The sequence below is a fragment of the Hyaena hyaena genome, unplaced genomic scaffold (genome assembly GCF_003009895.1).
Source record: "Hyaena hyaena isolate Hyena2069 unplaced genomic scaffold, ASM300989v1 scaffold_1050, whole genome shotgun sequence".
NCBI classification, from domain to species: domain Eukaryota; kingdom Metazoa; phylum Chordata; class Mammalia; order Carnivora; family Hyaenidae; genus Hyaena; species Hyaena hyaena.
In genome coordinates this window covers 507177-523420 of record NW_024081685.1, presented here as the reverse complement: position 1 = coordinate 523420, position 16244 = coordinate 507177, and the positions used below count along the sequence as shown (strand labels likewise).

General features: G+C 37.8%; 1 pseudogene; it reads right to left on the bottom strand.

Annotated features, from left to right (window-relative positions):
* Positions 1-3341: 3341 nt before the first annotated feature.
* Positions 3342-15471, bottom strand: LOC120223835 (annotated as a pseudogene).
* Between the last annotated feature and the right edge of the window lie 773 nt (positions 15472-16244).

Sequence of the window (16244 nt, the reverse complement as noted above, 5' to 3'; positions counted from 1 at the left end):
AAAAGGGAGGCAAGAGATTTTTGCTCTTATTTGGTAGGTCCTGGGTACTTTTACAAACTGCTTGGTGGGATTAAATGTAGCAAAGGTGGAAGGAAAAGAAGGCAAGTGAGGCAGAGTCTCTGCCCCAGCAAAGCTGAAGAGCTCTTTCACACCAGCAGCTGTCTCTCCTGGGTTCTGACTGGAATCATCTCTGGCACCCAGGCATTGCTCAAATTGTATGCTGAACAATTGCCCTTAAAAAGTATCAGCTGAATGCCTTTTCAAAGGAGATTATGGAATCTGTTCTGGCCCTCTTTAAATAAAGGACATTTGCTTAGCTCCAGAATTGTTTTACTGGCTCTTCTGGAGGTGGGCATATGATTTAGTGACCTTGTAAATTCCTCTGCGGCCCCTGGATTCCATAGTTCTATTTCCTCCATAGTGAGTGAAAAGCAGCTGTAGCAAACCTCTTTGCCTTCTTTCTACTCTTCTACGCTGTCATCCTCCTCAGCTTTAGAGTGTATTGGTTCCCATGGAAACGGCAATGTCCTTGCTGTGGACAGAACTTAATCACAGCTGAAAGGGTGAAATAAAGTACATTTTTATCTTGGATTGAAATTTGTATCATGATTCATGCAATGGAAGACAGGAAGGAGAAGAAAAGCAGCAGGAAAGGAAGGATAAAGGGAGGGGAAGGAAAGAAGGAGGAAGAAGGGAGAGGGTGGGGGTTGAAAATGATTCTGTGTGCATCTGCCTGAAAAAAACTGTTGGAGCGGAGGCTGGCTGTTGAAAGGTACTGTGTCAGGCTGGGACTGTCCCAAAGGCTCTGTAGAAGCAGAGCTGCATCTAATCCTGCAGGCTGCTCGCCTGATGTGATCTGAGAGGCACCTGCCCCAGAGTCTCTCCCCAACTGGTCGCTGTACCTGGAATTCCACCATGAGAGGTTAAGTCTCTTAGGATCATTTTTCAGTCATGACACAGGTCCCACTAAATGCAGTAAAAACTTAAGCCATGATCAACTCATGTTTTTAGATGGTATTCTGCTAGGTCTCTTTCAAGCCCTAGCTATTAGCTGAGGCACTTACACTTACTAAACAATAAAAGTTACAAGTCTTCAGAGAGACTCCCTACCTGTTCTTAGAGGTCTTCTGTCCTGGGGACCTTATCACCTACTTCCTGACATTTGAGTAGTGACCTTGTACATCCACCTGGGAGCAGGCCCAAGTTTATGGATTTTGAAAGCTTATAGGATTTTGCACCCTCTTTCAGAAAAAGGATGCAATATTACAAATACAAAGTTAGGTACAAGGTCTTGAAAAGGGCCCATGCAAATGAGGAGCTTAATCTTCATTAGCTTCATGGTAATTCATCTCTGCATCTATTATCCAAATTAATCTTTAAAACAACACCGTCAAGTGCATAATTATCTCTTTTAATAGATAAGAAAACTGGAGAGTCTATGAGAGTCATTAAACTTTACTAAAAATTTACAGAAAAAAATTTAATAAATTCCATGGACACAATTGTGATTCCTTCGGATTGATAATTAGGGATAGATCATCTGGGGCTGTCTCCACAACTAGTTTTTTGGGTGTTTTTTTTTTGTTTTGTGGCATGAGCATCAGTTGTAACATGTTGAATCAATCTCATTTTTCCAAAATGTGACTTTCATTTCCCCTCTAAATCCAAGCCAGCTGATGGAATTGGATTTCAGCTGTGGTTGGAGGACTAGAGATGGTATCGTGTATCCCACTTGCAAATAATCGATCGGCTTCCTGCAATGCATTCCGTGCTCTCGCCACAGAACAGACACGGAAACTGAGACCATTAATTGGATGGCTAGTTAATATCCACAGGAAATGTGTGTCTGGTGTTTCGGGACTAGAAATCAGGGCCTGCCTGCAAAGCAACTGGATAGAGCAGTTTCTGGAGCCCTCCTGTTTGCAATGAGTTACACGGATCCTCTCAGATTGACAATGGAACCAGCCTACCTTTTCTTTCTTCTATTAGTATTAGCAATATTGTCCAATCTTCTATTTAAGTCTAATCAACTTAAAATGGGGACACACACAAATATCCTCACATGTAGGTGTGAGGCATAGCTCCTTTGGTACTGTCTTCAAAATGGTAGAAACTCAAATAACTCAGAAGAGGTGAATGCCCTCCCACCTCATCCTCCCCAGAAAACCATAGTGAGCAAATCGGAGGAGGGTAATTTAGCAGCATGTTTTCCATCAGACCAGCTGCTATCCAAGAGAGCGCACTGGTGGTGGGGAGCAGGGCAGGGAGCCATCCAAGACAAAGTCACAGAGAATAGGACAGGAAGAGGGGATGCCCTCCCCCAACAAGGGAGCCTGGGTGTGAGGGAGAGTTGGGACCCCTGACCAGAATCTGGATTTACATACTGTGGGAAGTATTTGCATCTGAGGCACAAACCTCCAATCCAAATCTTTCCCAAGGGCTTTTGTATACAAAGCATAGTTCTTGGATCCATGATGATAGCATAGTTTATTATGAAATTGTTAAGGACTGGGTGCTAAACTAGATCCTTTTATATCCATGATTAAATTCAATCGATCATCTTATTTATTCTTACAGCACCATGAAGAAGGAGCACTGGTAAGTAACCTCTTTTTACAGATAAGAAAACTGAGGGTCTGTGACATAGACTCTCAAGGTCACCAAGCTATTCAGTGGTGGAGTCAGGGTTCGGATCTAGTTCTATTTGACTCTAGAATAGTGCTCCAGACCTTGATGGCATTTGTGGAGGGCTTACAATGTACCAATCCCCAAGTTTGCAATTTACATAGTCTCTTATTTTATGTTTATTTATTTTTGAGAGAGAGAGAGTGTGTATGTGAGCAGGGGAGGGGCAGAGAGAGATGGAAACACAGAACCTGAAGCAGGATCCAGACCCTAGGCTGTCAGCACAGAGCCTGACGTGAGGATTGAGCTCACAAACCGTGAGATCATGACCTGAGCCAAAGTTGGATGCTCAATTGACTGAGCCACCCAGATGTCCCATACATAGTCTCTTTTTTGATCTCCACACTGATCTGTAAGGTATTTTATTCCTGTCTTCAATTACTTATAATTTAGTCTAGGGAAGGGAGTGAGGTAGGTGGGAATGAGATATGTATTTTAAAAACTCTAATATAAGTCAGTAAAACAATAAGTGCAAAAGAAAGACGAAGAATCCACCAAGTCAATCATTCTGGTTGGATTTATAAGGATAGTTTGTATTTTCAACCCATTAAATTGAAGAAACAGGGGATTCCTCATGGAAACATCTATATGAACAAAGGCAGAGGCATACTTAGGAAATTGAATGTGTAGGTCCTGTGGTTTGACTGAAACATAGGTTATGCGTGAAAGATATTTGGCTGGGGAGGTGGGCTGGCACTGACCACCAGGTTGAAAAATTCTAAATCTGGTAGACAGAGGAACAAAGATGATCAGGTTAGGGCTAAACTTTAAAGAAGAAGTTGCCACAGCATGTGTAGACCGGACTAGCGCAGTAGTTTGAACACGAGGTAGCAAAGGTCTCAATTTGAACTTGAGTGAGGAGGGAGGGGAGGGTCATGCAAGAGACATGTCTGAAACATTGGATCTTTCATTCTTACCTATGGGGAAAAGACTCACACCAGAATCCCATTCACTCTGCCACGAGTCTGTAATTGTGCCAGGATCCCCATGGATAGCCAGGAAGTGTCTCTGGGGGAGATTGTTTCTTCAAAGACATTGACTCCCTGGAGAGCCTGAAGCCTGCACAGTACCACAGGGTGACCCATCTGCAGTATTCACTGTACATTGTTTTTCCCACATCTGTGAGCCTGGAAACTCAAGGGATAGGGAAGTGAATGTCAGAGCAAAGAGGTTAAGAAATGCTTTGTGGGGTTGGCAGAAATGCTGGCTATCATAGGACACAAAATCTATTTTGTGAGCATAATTGTTTTACAGGTTTCTATATTTTCTTTGTTGTTTTCCTGTTCATTCTCCTTTTGTGTTTTCTGTGGTGGTGGTGCTTTTTCAAATGAAGTTCCTACTGATAATATTGCCTGTCTCAGCTCTGCTAGAAGGAAATAAGAAAAGGGGATTCTTTTGCACTTGGATCTGTATGTTAAAGGTGCAAGAACATGAAGGCTCAGGGTGGGCTGTGGGGCAGTCGGCACCCCTAACTCTTGTGCTGTTCCACGGTCAACTGGAGCTGGTGTATAAGTCTGCTTTCTGAACCAGACCATGGGCTCCTTGAATATAAAACTGAGTCTTCCTCACATTGGTATCACTGTGTCCAGTAGTTACCTGTGAGAGCTCAAGAAATGTTTGAAGAATGAATGAATCCTGAAAACTGTCCCATGTAAGGCTGTGTCTGCACAGTTCTAGCTTTTCCCTGCCGCAGAGGCGTGTTAATCATCTGCACAAGGAAAAATAGCATTGGTAAAGGGGGACATTATACTCACTGGGAAACAAATAAAGATGAAAAATATATTGATTGGTTAAGTGTAGGCTTCATTCAGAATCTCCAGGTTAGAGCTCTGAGCCCATTGGTATTTCATGTTTATTTGTACATGGCAAAATCTAGCTTTCTGTTTTGAGAGAAAATGTTTCTCACAAAGCTTTATTAAAATGTTCAAATAGTCTCCCAGACACCAAATCGCTCTCACAACACAACTCTTTAGTGTAAACAATCAGAAATGCAAGGATTAAATTCCCCTTCAAGTGTATGAGGGCTTAAACAGAAAGAGCAACCATGCTTGACCAAATAAGCTCTGAGCTTTATTGAACCTCTTTTTTGATGGAAGCTCAAGACTGTCAGTCAACCAGAGACACATCTGGGGCCTGCCATGCTGACTGTGAGGAACTAGAGAAAGGGATGCACCAGGAACTTGCAAGCCAAATATTTTCTTCTCCTTTATAATAAGGAGGAAAAGCTCGAGTAGATGCCATTAGCATACCAGCTGGGCAGAGGACTCATTTTTATTTTTCAGACAACTAGACCTAAAAGGCCAGACCTCCTGGTTGTCAGTATATGATTCCCACTGACATGGAAAAGAGTGAGTAGTTATTTTGTGTGTTGTTTTATTTTTAAATACACCATAGTCTGGAAGTCTGAAATGGGACACAGCAGGGAAGAAACAGCTACACCTGCTTTCTTAGAAATGCAACAGTGCATACACACCAAGGGCACGAGTTGTCAACATTACGTGGTTGCTCCTGTTTCCCCTAACGCCAACAATTGAAAGCAAACAGTCGGAAAATTAGAAGACAACTTTTCGTGAGAATCTCCCCTTCTGAGGGTCTAGACTGTTCTTGCTCGTGTGCACAATAGATTCACTAACAAAGAAATTTGTGAAAGCACAGCACATATGCTCATATGTACATTCTGAAAACCACATAGGGTTTTCCCACATTTTAGCTTAAACTCAGAAGCTGAAGCTGTTGTAAGTAAAGGGAAAAGCCTGCTTTCAAGCATGAATCATTTTTCACAGTCATTAAAATAAAATCAACTTCTTTGCTTGTTAGTGAAAGGCAGTGAGGGAGAGTGGGGACAGAATTCTGACTCTCCCTCCTTGCTGAAAGATAAGGAAACATGGTTCCATTCTTGCCACTTGAAAGGTGGAAGACAACATCCATTCTAAAGATAAATAAAATGAAGCATGAGCATGTCACTGGAGACAGACTAGCCCAGAGACTCGAAATGAATCAACAGCAGACATGTGGAGAGAATTTAGGTTTTCAGATTCCAAGCCCATGCTTAGTCCCCTAGGTTTAGGGGTGCTTCTAGAAAATGTCATCAACATGGAAGATGCAATATTAGACTTACACATTTTCAGGAAGATTCTCCTCCCAGACATCTGAAATAGATCACAATATCAGTCTCTAATTATAACTTGTCTTTCTCCCTACAAGTTTAACAATATATTTGAAATAGTTTGGGTACCCCTTTTAAATTTTGAAATATTTTTGACCCATCAAGAAATAATATAAAAACATCTCTGCATCTACCACCCAGCCTAAGAAATAAGATTTTCAAAATATAGTTGCAGCTCCCTTTGATATCACTCCTCACACCAGGGACCATTCTCTGGAATTTGATATTTATTATTTGTATTTATTTAACAGATACAGATACTCTGACAGGTACTGTTCTAAGTATTTTACAAATATTAACTCATTATTAAACCTTATAACAACCCAATGAGTTGGATACTACAATCATTCTTTCATAGCAAACGACAAAACTGTGATACAGAGAAGTTAGGTAACTTGTCTAAAGTCACACAGCTACCAAATTATGGAGCTAGGATACATATCCAGGAGATGAGATCTAAAGTCTATGCTATTATTAACTGCTGCACTATATTGCCTTCTGCTACCTGTCTATCTATCATCTAGCTACTTATCTATCTATCCCCAAACAAAACATACTACTTCAGCAGCATCATGATGTCATCATTATGCAGTATGTATTCTTTTGCAGTTTTTCCTTTCACTATATTTATAAGATTCATCCACTTTGCTGCAGATAATTCTAGCTCACTCATTTTCATTGCTGTTATCAGATTATCATGTGAACACACAGAACTATCCATTTTAATTCAATGAACATTTAAGTTTTCCAGAATGTTTTTCCATTACAAACAGTGCTGTTATGAACATTTCTGGCCATGGTTTCTGTGTACACATGCTTTTTTTTTTCTTTCTACAGGGTATGTGCCTAAGAGGAAAACTACTGGATCAAAGGTTATATTATCTTCAGGTATACCACATATAACCAGATTATTTTCCAAAGGGGTTGTACTAATTCACACTCTCTCAGTAGATGAGTTTCCATTTTCCACATTATTGCCAAGGTGTTTTCTGAAAACTATTTAGGTATTAGGTATTTTAGACTTTTTACATTCTTGCCATCTTGTTTTAATTTGTATTTCCTTGATTACCGCTTATATAGTAGAGCCTTGTAAGCAGGCTCTTCTGAGCACTGCCTTTTCTTTTATCTATCTATCTATCATCTATCTATCTATCTATCTATTTATTTTCAGTAATTTCTATGATTTCAAGAATCATATGCTCACCAACTAAGCCAGCCAGGTGCTCCTGGTTATTCATTTTTTTAAATCACTTTTTCTTCAGTTGTGTTTTTCTTATTAATTCATAGGAGTTCTTTGTGTATTCTGCCTAATAACCAACGTCAATAATATTCATTAGGAAATTTTTTCTATAAGTGTTTTTCATGGGTCTAATGGATATGGGTGCCAAAGAGACAAATTCCCAGAAGTAGAATTTCTAGGACATATGGTAGGTTTATGTTTAACTTCATGAGAAACGTCCAGACAGGTTTCCAGATTGGCTGTAATATTTTAAACTCTTTCCATAAAGGTAGAAGCATTCTAGATGTTCCACATTCTTGTCAACATTTGGTATGGTCAGTGTTTTTTCTATCAGCCATTCTAGTGGGTTTGCAGTGATATCTCATTATAGTTTTCATTTGAATTGCCCTAGTCATTTATGATGTTGAGCACTTTTTATTTGTTTTGTGGCCACTGTGCATCTACCTGGTGAAATGCCTGTTCAGATATTAGGTTGTATGTGTTTTTATTATTGACTAATGGGAATTGTAGTTGTCTATATAACCTAGATACAAGTTCTTTGTAAGATATATGTATTGCAAATATTTTATTCCAATATGTAGTTTACCTACTTATTTTTTAACACAGTCTTTTGAAAGCTTCTGTTACTCCATTTTATCAGCCTTTTTTTTTTTGGCCAGTGATTTTCAGAGGTTCTAAATCTTTTCTTATTTCTAAGTCATATATATATTCTCCTAGAAACTTTAAAGTTTTGACCTACATGTTAAAGGTGTTTGGTCAAAAGTCAACAAGTCATATAAGCGTAAGTCTATTTCTGGTTTCTCTATTTGGCTCCATTAATCTATTTGTCTACCTTTACAGGAATACCGCATGGTCTTAATTTCTTTAACTTATATTAAGTCTTGAAATCAAATAGCTTAAGTCTTCCACTTTTGTTCTTTGTCAAGATTGTTTGGGCTTTTCTAAGTCTTTTGCATTTCTGTATAAATTTTACAATTTGTTTGTAATTTCTACAAAAATCTGGCTGAAATGTTGACTGGTATTGCATTGAATCTACAGATCAATTTGGTAAAAAGTAACATTATAAAAATATTGAGATTTCCAGGGGCGCCTGGGTGGCTTAGTCGATTAAGCGTCCGACTTTCGCTTAGGTCATGATCTCGTGGTTCGTGGGTTCGAGCCCTGCGTCGGGCTCTGTGCTGACTGCCAGCTCAGAGCCTGGAGCCTGTTTCAGTCTGTGACTCCCTCTCTCTCTGACCCTCCTCTGCTCACGCTGTCTCTCTCTCTCTCTCTCTCTCTCTCCTAGAAATAAATAAAAAACATTTAAAAAAAATATTGAGATTTCCAATGCATGAACATGGTATACTTCTTCATCTAATTAGGTCTTCTTTCTTTTATCTCAGTAATGGTTTGTAGTTTTCATTACAGAAGTCTTAAATATATTTCACAAAATTTGTCTCTAGGTATTTTGTATTTTTAATCATAAAGTAAATGGTGTTTTTAAAATTTCATTTTCGAGTTGTTTGTTACTAACATATAGAAATACAATTGTGTTTTATATAATAACTTGCATATAGTAGACAGCTTCTTATAAAACCCACTAATGATCCCCTCTTCCAGTATTCATATTGTTGTATCATCCTCTCACTGTACGTGTGGGCTGGACCTAGTATCTATTTCTAACATATAAAATATAGTAGACGAGATGGGATTTAGGTTACAAAAAGACTGACTTCTGTCTTGCTAATTCTAGCTTGCTTTATTTTATTTTATTTTTTATTTTTTAAATAGTTTACTATCAAGTTGGTTTCCATATAACACCCAGTGCTCATCCCCACAAGTGCCCTCCTCCATGTTCATCTTTCCCCTCCCCCTCCCCCACCCCATCTGCCCTCAGTTTGTTCTCAGCATTCAAGAGTCTCTCATGGTTTGCCTACCTCCCTCTCCCCCACTATTTTTCCCCTTCTTCTCTCCCATGGTTCTCTGTTAAGTTCCTTCTAACCCACCTATATGTGCAAACATATGGTAGCTGTCCTTCTCTGCCTGACTTATTTCATTCAGCATAACACCCTCAAGTTCCATCCATGTTGCTACACATGGCCAGATTTCATTCTTTCTCATTGCCATGTAATATTCCACCATGTAGATAAACCACATCTTCTTGATCCATTCGTCTGTTGATGGACACTTAGGCTCTTTCCATGTTTTGGCTATTGTTTGGCTATTGAGAGTGCTGCAATGAACATTGGGGTACATGTGCCCCTATGCATCAGCACTCCTTTATCCCTTGGGTAAATTCCTAGCAGTGCTATTGCTGGGTCATAGGGGAGTTCTATTGTTAATTTTTTGAGGAACCTCTACACTGTTTTCCAGAGGGGCTACACCAGTTTACATTCCCACCAACAGTGTAGGAGGGTGCCTGTTTCTCCACATCCTCGCCAGCATCTAGAGTCCTCTGATTTGCTCATTTTACCCACTCTGACTGGCGTGAGGTGGTATCTCAGTGCAGTTTTGATTTGTATTTCCCTGATGAGGAGGGATGCTGAGCATCGTTTCATGTGCCTGTTGGCCATCTGGATGTCCTCTTTGGAGAAGTGTCTGTTCATGTCTTCTGCCCATTTCTTCACTGGATTGTTTGTTTTTTGGGTGTGGAGTTTGGTGAGTTCCTTATAGATTTTGGATATTAACCCTTTATCTGATGTGTCATTTGCAACTATCTTTTCCCATTCCATCGGTTGTCTATTAGTTTTATGGGTTGTTTCCTTGGCCGTGCAGAAGCTTTTAGTCTTGATGAGGTCCCAATAGTTCATTTTTGGTCTTGATTCCCTTGCCTTTGGGGATGTGTCAAGTAAGAAATTGCTGTGATTGAGGTCAAGGAGGTTGTTTCCGGCTTTCTCCTCTAGGGTTTTGATGATCAGATTTGGACCCGTGTACAGCCAACTAATCTTTGACAAAGCAGGAAAGAATATCCAATGGAAAAAAAGACAGCTTTTTAAACAGATGGTGCTGGGAGAACTGGATAATTCTAGCTTGCTTTAATTTGCTCTCTTGTTCTCTAGGAAGTCAGCTGCTCCAATGGGATATATTTAATGGAGACAATTGTATGGTAAGGAACTGAGGGAGGTCTCTAAACACTACCACCAGAAAAATGGCAGTCTTCACAGTGCATGAGGAACTGAATCCTGCCAACAACAATAAGAGTAAGATTGCAAGTGTATCTCTTTCACCTAACTTGTATCTCCAACTTTTGACCCAAGAAATCATGAGATAATAGATGCTTGTTGTTTTATGTTGCAATTTTGAGATAATGTTATGCAACAATAGATCATGAATTTGCCACAAACTTTTTAAACTTACTTATTAACTCTAATAATTTTTTTGCAGACTCTAGGATTTTCTACATAAAAGATTAAGTTTAAAGTTTCATTACGTACTTTCCAATCCATATTATTTTTTTCTTGTCTGTTTTGTTTTATTGCATTAACTAGGAACTGAGGTATAATGTTGAATAGAAGTGATGACTGTCCTTTCCTTGTTCCTTATTTTAGGAGAAATGTATTCAACTAAGTGTGATGTTAGCTGTAGGTTCTTTGTAGATGTCTTCCATCAATTGAGGAAGTTTTCTTCTGATCCTAGTTTTCTAAGGGTTTTCATCAGGAATGGATGTTGAATGGTTTCCAATGTTTTCTCCGCATTTATTAATATGATCATATTATATTATTTTGATGATTTATACTAATTAATTTTAGAATATTAAACCAACCATGCATTCCTGGATAAACCCAATTTCATCATGAAGTATCATCATCTTTACATACTGCAGATTAAATTTGCTAATATTTTGATAGGGATATTGGCACTAATGTTCATGAAAGATATTGTTTCTTTTTTTAATGTCTTTTAGTGGTTTTATTATCAGGGTTATGCTGGCCTCATAAAGTGCATTGGAAAGTGTTTTCTTCTCTCTCTATCATAAAAACATAAATTAAAAAATCAAACAGTGAAGCAATCTGGATCTAGTATTCATTTGTTTTCAATTTACTAATTTAAGTTGAAGTTGTTAATATGCTTTTAATTACAAATTAAATCTAATGAATATGCATAGGGCTGCTCAAATTTTCTATTTCTTCTTGTATGCATTTTGGTGATTTTTTTTTTCTTTCAAAGAATTTTTACATTTTGTATAAGTTGTCAAATGCATTGGACAGATTTTTTTCATAATATCCTCTTGATGTCATTTTAATGTTATATGATCTATAATGTTCTTTTATTCTCAATATTGGTCATTTGTTTTTGTTTTTTTTTTTTCCTAGTCGAGTTAGGAGATTATCAATTTTATTGATAATCCTCTCAAGGATCCAACTTTTATTTAATTGACTTTTCTCAATTATTTGTCAGCTCTTTATTTTATTTATTTCTGCCTTTATCTTTATTATTTTTTAAATGGTTTATTTATTTTGAGAGAGAGAGACAGACAGAGCATGAACGAGGGAGGGGCAAAGAGAGGGGGAGACCACAGAATCGGAAACAGGTTCCAGGCTCTGAGCTGTCAGCACAGAGTCCGACATGGGGCTCGAACTCATGATCTATGAGATCATGACCTGAGCCAGAGTCGGATGCTTATGCGACTGAGCCACGCAAGCTCCCCTCTGCCTTTATCTTTAGTAATTCATTCCTTCTGATTATTTTGAGTTTAATTTGCTTTTTAGCCTAGCTTCCTAAATTGGTAACTTAGATCATTATTTTTAATAGTTTATCTTTTTCAAATAAAAACATGAACTATAAGTTTCCTTTAAGCACTGCTACAACCTAGACTTTTGTATGTTGCATTTTTATTATGATTCTGTTAAGAATATTTTTCTAATTTTTCTTCACATTTTTTTCTACCCCAATTTATCTCTTTTCTCCTCCTAATACTGTCCGATATGTTAAACCTTTCTTTTTCTATCTTTCTGGGCTTTTGTTTGAATAGGTTCTACCCCCTGTCTTCAAATTCACTATTTCAGCAGTGTCTAATCTATTAATAATAATATTCAATCAATAACTGATTTTGGATATTGTATTTTTCAGTTCTATAATTCCCATCAACTCCTTTTTTATAATTTTTCTTTCTCTATTGAAATTCCCTATTTATTCCTTTAAGATGTGTATATTGTCCTTTAAATCCTTGGACATATTTGTAAAGTGCTTTTCCGTGACTTCCATCATCCCAATAATTTCTGGGTATTTTCTATTGATTCATTTTCTTTCCGGTTAAGGACGCCATTTTCTTTTCGGTTAAGGACGCCATTTTCTTTTGTATATCTTCAGTAGATTAGATATTAGACATTGTGAATGTTACACGGTTGAATGAAAAAATTTGTCTTTTTTGTTTTTTTAGGTGCTCGATTTGGGAGGGCAGGTATTTAGTTACTTATGAATCTGCTTCATACTTTTAAAGCTTATCTTTCAACTGTTAGAATCGGTCTGGTATAGGGAGGGCGACTTGAGCTCCTTTTCAGGATCGTTACCAAAAGCCCTGTGGCTTCAGTGAGGTCTCTCCTTTCTGGCTGATTTGGATATCAGGTGCCTCCCAATCTTTGTGAGCTCCAATAGTTGTTTGGCTCGTTATTTGGTCCACTCATATTTCTTTCTTCCCTGGTCATCATTTTTTACCTGGCTTGTGGAGTTTTACCGTACATACAGCTCAGTATTTGGTCGAAGACCCAGAGAATCTCCTGTTGAGATTTCTTTTTCTGTTTAGTTCCCTCTTCTTTGTATACTGCTCTGTAAATTCGAGCCCACTTCAAGAGCTCTGAGTTCCAATGTCTATCTCCTATATTCAGCGAGACAGCTGTGCTGTTTGAGCTTGCTCCCCTCATACCACAGTCTGCAAAGTGCCTCCGGGTAGATAGCCAAGTGATCACAGGTGATCATCTCATTTCATTCTCTTCTCTCAGGGACTGTGGTCATATGTTCCTTTTATTTAACATCTGAAAACAGTAATTAATATACCTCACCTAGTTTTATAGTTGTTTGCAACAAAACAGCTAATCTGGTCCTAATTACTTCATCACAGCCCAAGATTTTTTACTTTTTAATCATAAACATGTTTTAAATTTTATTGAATACATTTTTTTCACCTATCAAGGTTATCTTGTGGCTTCTCTTCAACTTGTTATGGTGGTGAATTGCTTTAATAACTTTTCTAATGATGAAATGTCCTCATATGCCTAGGATAAACTCAACTTCATAATAATGTTTTATTTTTTTTAATACTTGTTTGATTTGTTTTGCCAATGTTTTGTTTAGGATATTTATTCAAGAATGAAATCAGCCTCTATACTTTCGTCCTTATACTGTCTTGGATTTTGGGAATCAAGATTATGCTAGTCTTTAAAAGACTCAGGAGGTGTGTTCATTTCCTTTTAGTGTTATAATAATTTATTATAAGCCCAGTGACTTAACACAACACAAATTTTTTGTCCTACAGTTCTGGAGCTCACAAGTCTAAAATGAGTTTCACTGGGCCAACAGTAAGATGTCAGTATGTCCATGCTCACTCCACAGGCTCCAGGAAACAAACAGTTTTATTACCTTTTCCATCTTCTAGAGGCTACCTGCATTCCTTGACTCATGGTCTCCTTCCAACCAGCAATCATGTCACTCTTAACTCTGTTCCATTGTCACTTCTTTCACTCTGGTTTTTCTACCTTTTTTCCCCCCACTTATAAGTACACGTGAAATTATACAGGATTTACATTGGACCTACATAATCCAGGATAATCTCTTGTAATCCTCAATTTAATCACACGTGCAAAGTTCCTTTGCCATGTGAGGCAAATATTCATAGGTCCCAGTAGTTAGAACATGGATATCTTTGATGGGGGACATTATTCTGTCTACCACAATAAAGAAAGCATTCCTCAAGTTTCTTTTCTTTGAAAAATCTTATATAAAATTTGAATGATCTATTCCTTGAATATTTGATGAAATTTACCTGTCAAATTATATGGGATATGTTTATGGATAACGTTTTAAAAAGAAACATAACCAAAATGTATGTGTGAGTTTCTATGTATGTATGTTTCAAAATAACCGTAAGAATATTATTACTAAGAAGAAGATTATTACTTTTAAGTACTTCTAACCATAGGACTTATCTCTCCATTGTATACATATATACCATCTTCCACCAAAATACAGTGTTTTAAAATCTCTTTAAATAATTCTTCTCTATGTAATTAGGCCACCAACTAGAGATATTGTTGGGTTCTTTTGCTTTTTTATATTTCAGAATTCTTATAACTTTAATTTTGCCTTGTAGGGGCACGTGGGTGGCTCAGTTGGTTAAGCATCCAACTTTGGCTCAGGTCATGACCTCAAGGTTCATGAGTTCAAGCCCCACAATGGGCTCTGTGCTGACAGCTCAGAGGCTGGAGCTTGCTTCAAATTCTGTGTCTCCCTCTCTCTGCCCTTCCCCCATTCATACACACACACTCTATCTCTCTTTCAAACATAAAAAATAAAAATATTTTTAAAATAAAAAAATAATTTGGCCTTATAATCATGTAAACATTTGCATTGTTCCAATATCAACTTTATAAAACAGAATTTGCTCAGAGAAGTCTAGTTTCCTGACCTGTTCCCTAACCTTATTTCCTTCTTCACCATGTAAGTAATCATTTTCATCAGTTTTTGGTTTATTATTCCGGGGTTCTATTTTTAATGTTAGCAATTATGTATATGTATGCATGTATGTATATTAGTTCCTAATTATAGAAGTATCGGTGATTATATATATTTTTTTTTTCATAAACGATTGCATGGTAAACACAGTGCTCTAAATTTTACTTTTCTTACTTTTTTCTTACTAACACTATATTCTGGAGACCACATCATCACATAAGCAGAGAACTCCCTTAAGACTTTTATAACTTCATCATACTCATTGTTTGCACGTACCATGTTTTTTTTTTTTCAAATAATTCCCTATCTTTGGACATCTGAGTTATTATTGTTTTGTTTTTAACAACTGATAATCAATTTATTTAAAAGGTTGATGTAAGCATCAACAATGGTGACTTCAGCCTCAACTCCGGGCTCAATACTGATGGAAGTAATCTGCTTAACAATATCAGAAAGACTGGGCAGATGAATGAGTCACTTGTAGATCCTCATCTAAAAATGAGTCCAAGTCTTAAAACCTTCACCACAAGGAGTTTTTCTTGTACTCATTCTTGGAATCTTTAGGCATCTGAACTGGTCCTTTCATTTTGAGATTCTTTTCCTTTGTGCCTCTGATCAAGTCAGCACATACCTTCTCCAAAGATTTTACGTTTCGTCTCATTAGAGTAATTCTAACTCAATGAATCACCACCTCTGGTGCCATGGGTGTTTTTCTGGGGTCTTTAAAAGTCATGGAAGCAGTGCAGGTTCCTACCTACTTGTTTCTGGGGAAGAGCGAATAGCAGGGAGTCAGGAGCAGAAGCAGGTCGTCAAAACTCCACTGTGGCTGTGACCCTGTCTTCCTCAAAGTGGTGAGTTATTTTAGTTTTTGTCTACTAGTTACTCAATAAATAACTTTAGACATATGTTATTTCATATATTTGCTAGTGTATCTTAATTTTTTAAGTTTATTTATTTTGAGAGAGAAAAAGAGAGAGAGAATCCCAAGTAGGCTCCATGCTGTCAGAGACCGACACTCAGTACAGAGTCTGATTAGGGGCTCAATCTCACCAACTGTGAGATCATGACTTGAGCCAAAATCAAGAGTTGGATGCTTAACTGACTGAGCCACCCAGGCCCCCTGCTAGTGTTTTCTTAGTATAACTTTCTAGAAATGGCACTCTGATTCAAAGAGTTAGTACTTTCCTGTACATTCACAGAATCATCGCAGAAAAGCTCGTCAAGTTTTTTGGATCATTGTGAATAAGATCCATGAGAAATGGTTTAGCAGTATACTTGTTGAGCATTTTTCCCTGGTTTTGTTGAAGTTCCTTTTTGTGTTTTATTTAAGATGGATACAAGTATAGTGGTGCCTGTGTGGCTCAGTTGGTTGGGCATCCAACTTTGGCTCAGGTCATGATCTCATGATTTGTGAGTTCAAGCCCCACATCAGGTTCTATGCTGACAGCTCAGAGCTTGAAGCCTGCTTCAGATTCTGTGTCTCCTTCTCTCTCTGCTCCTCTGCTG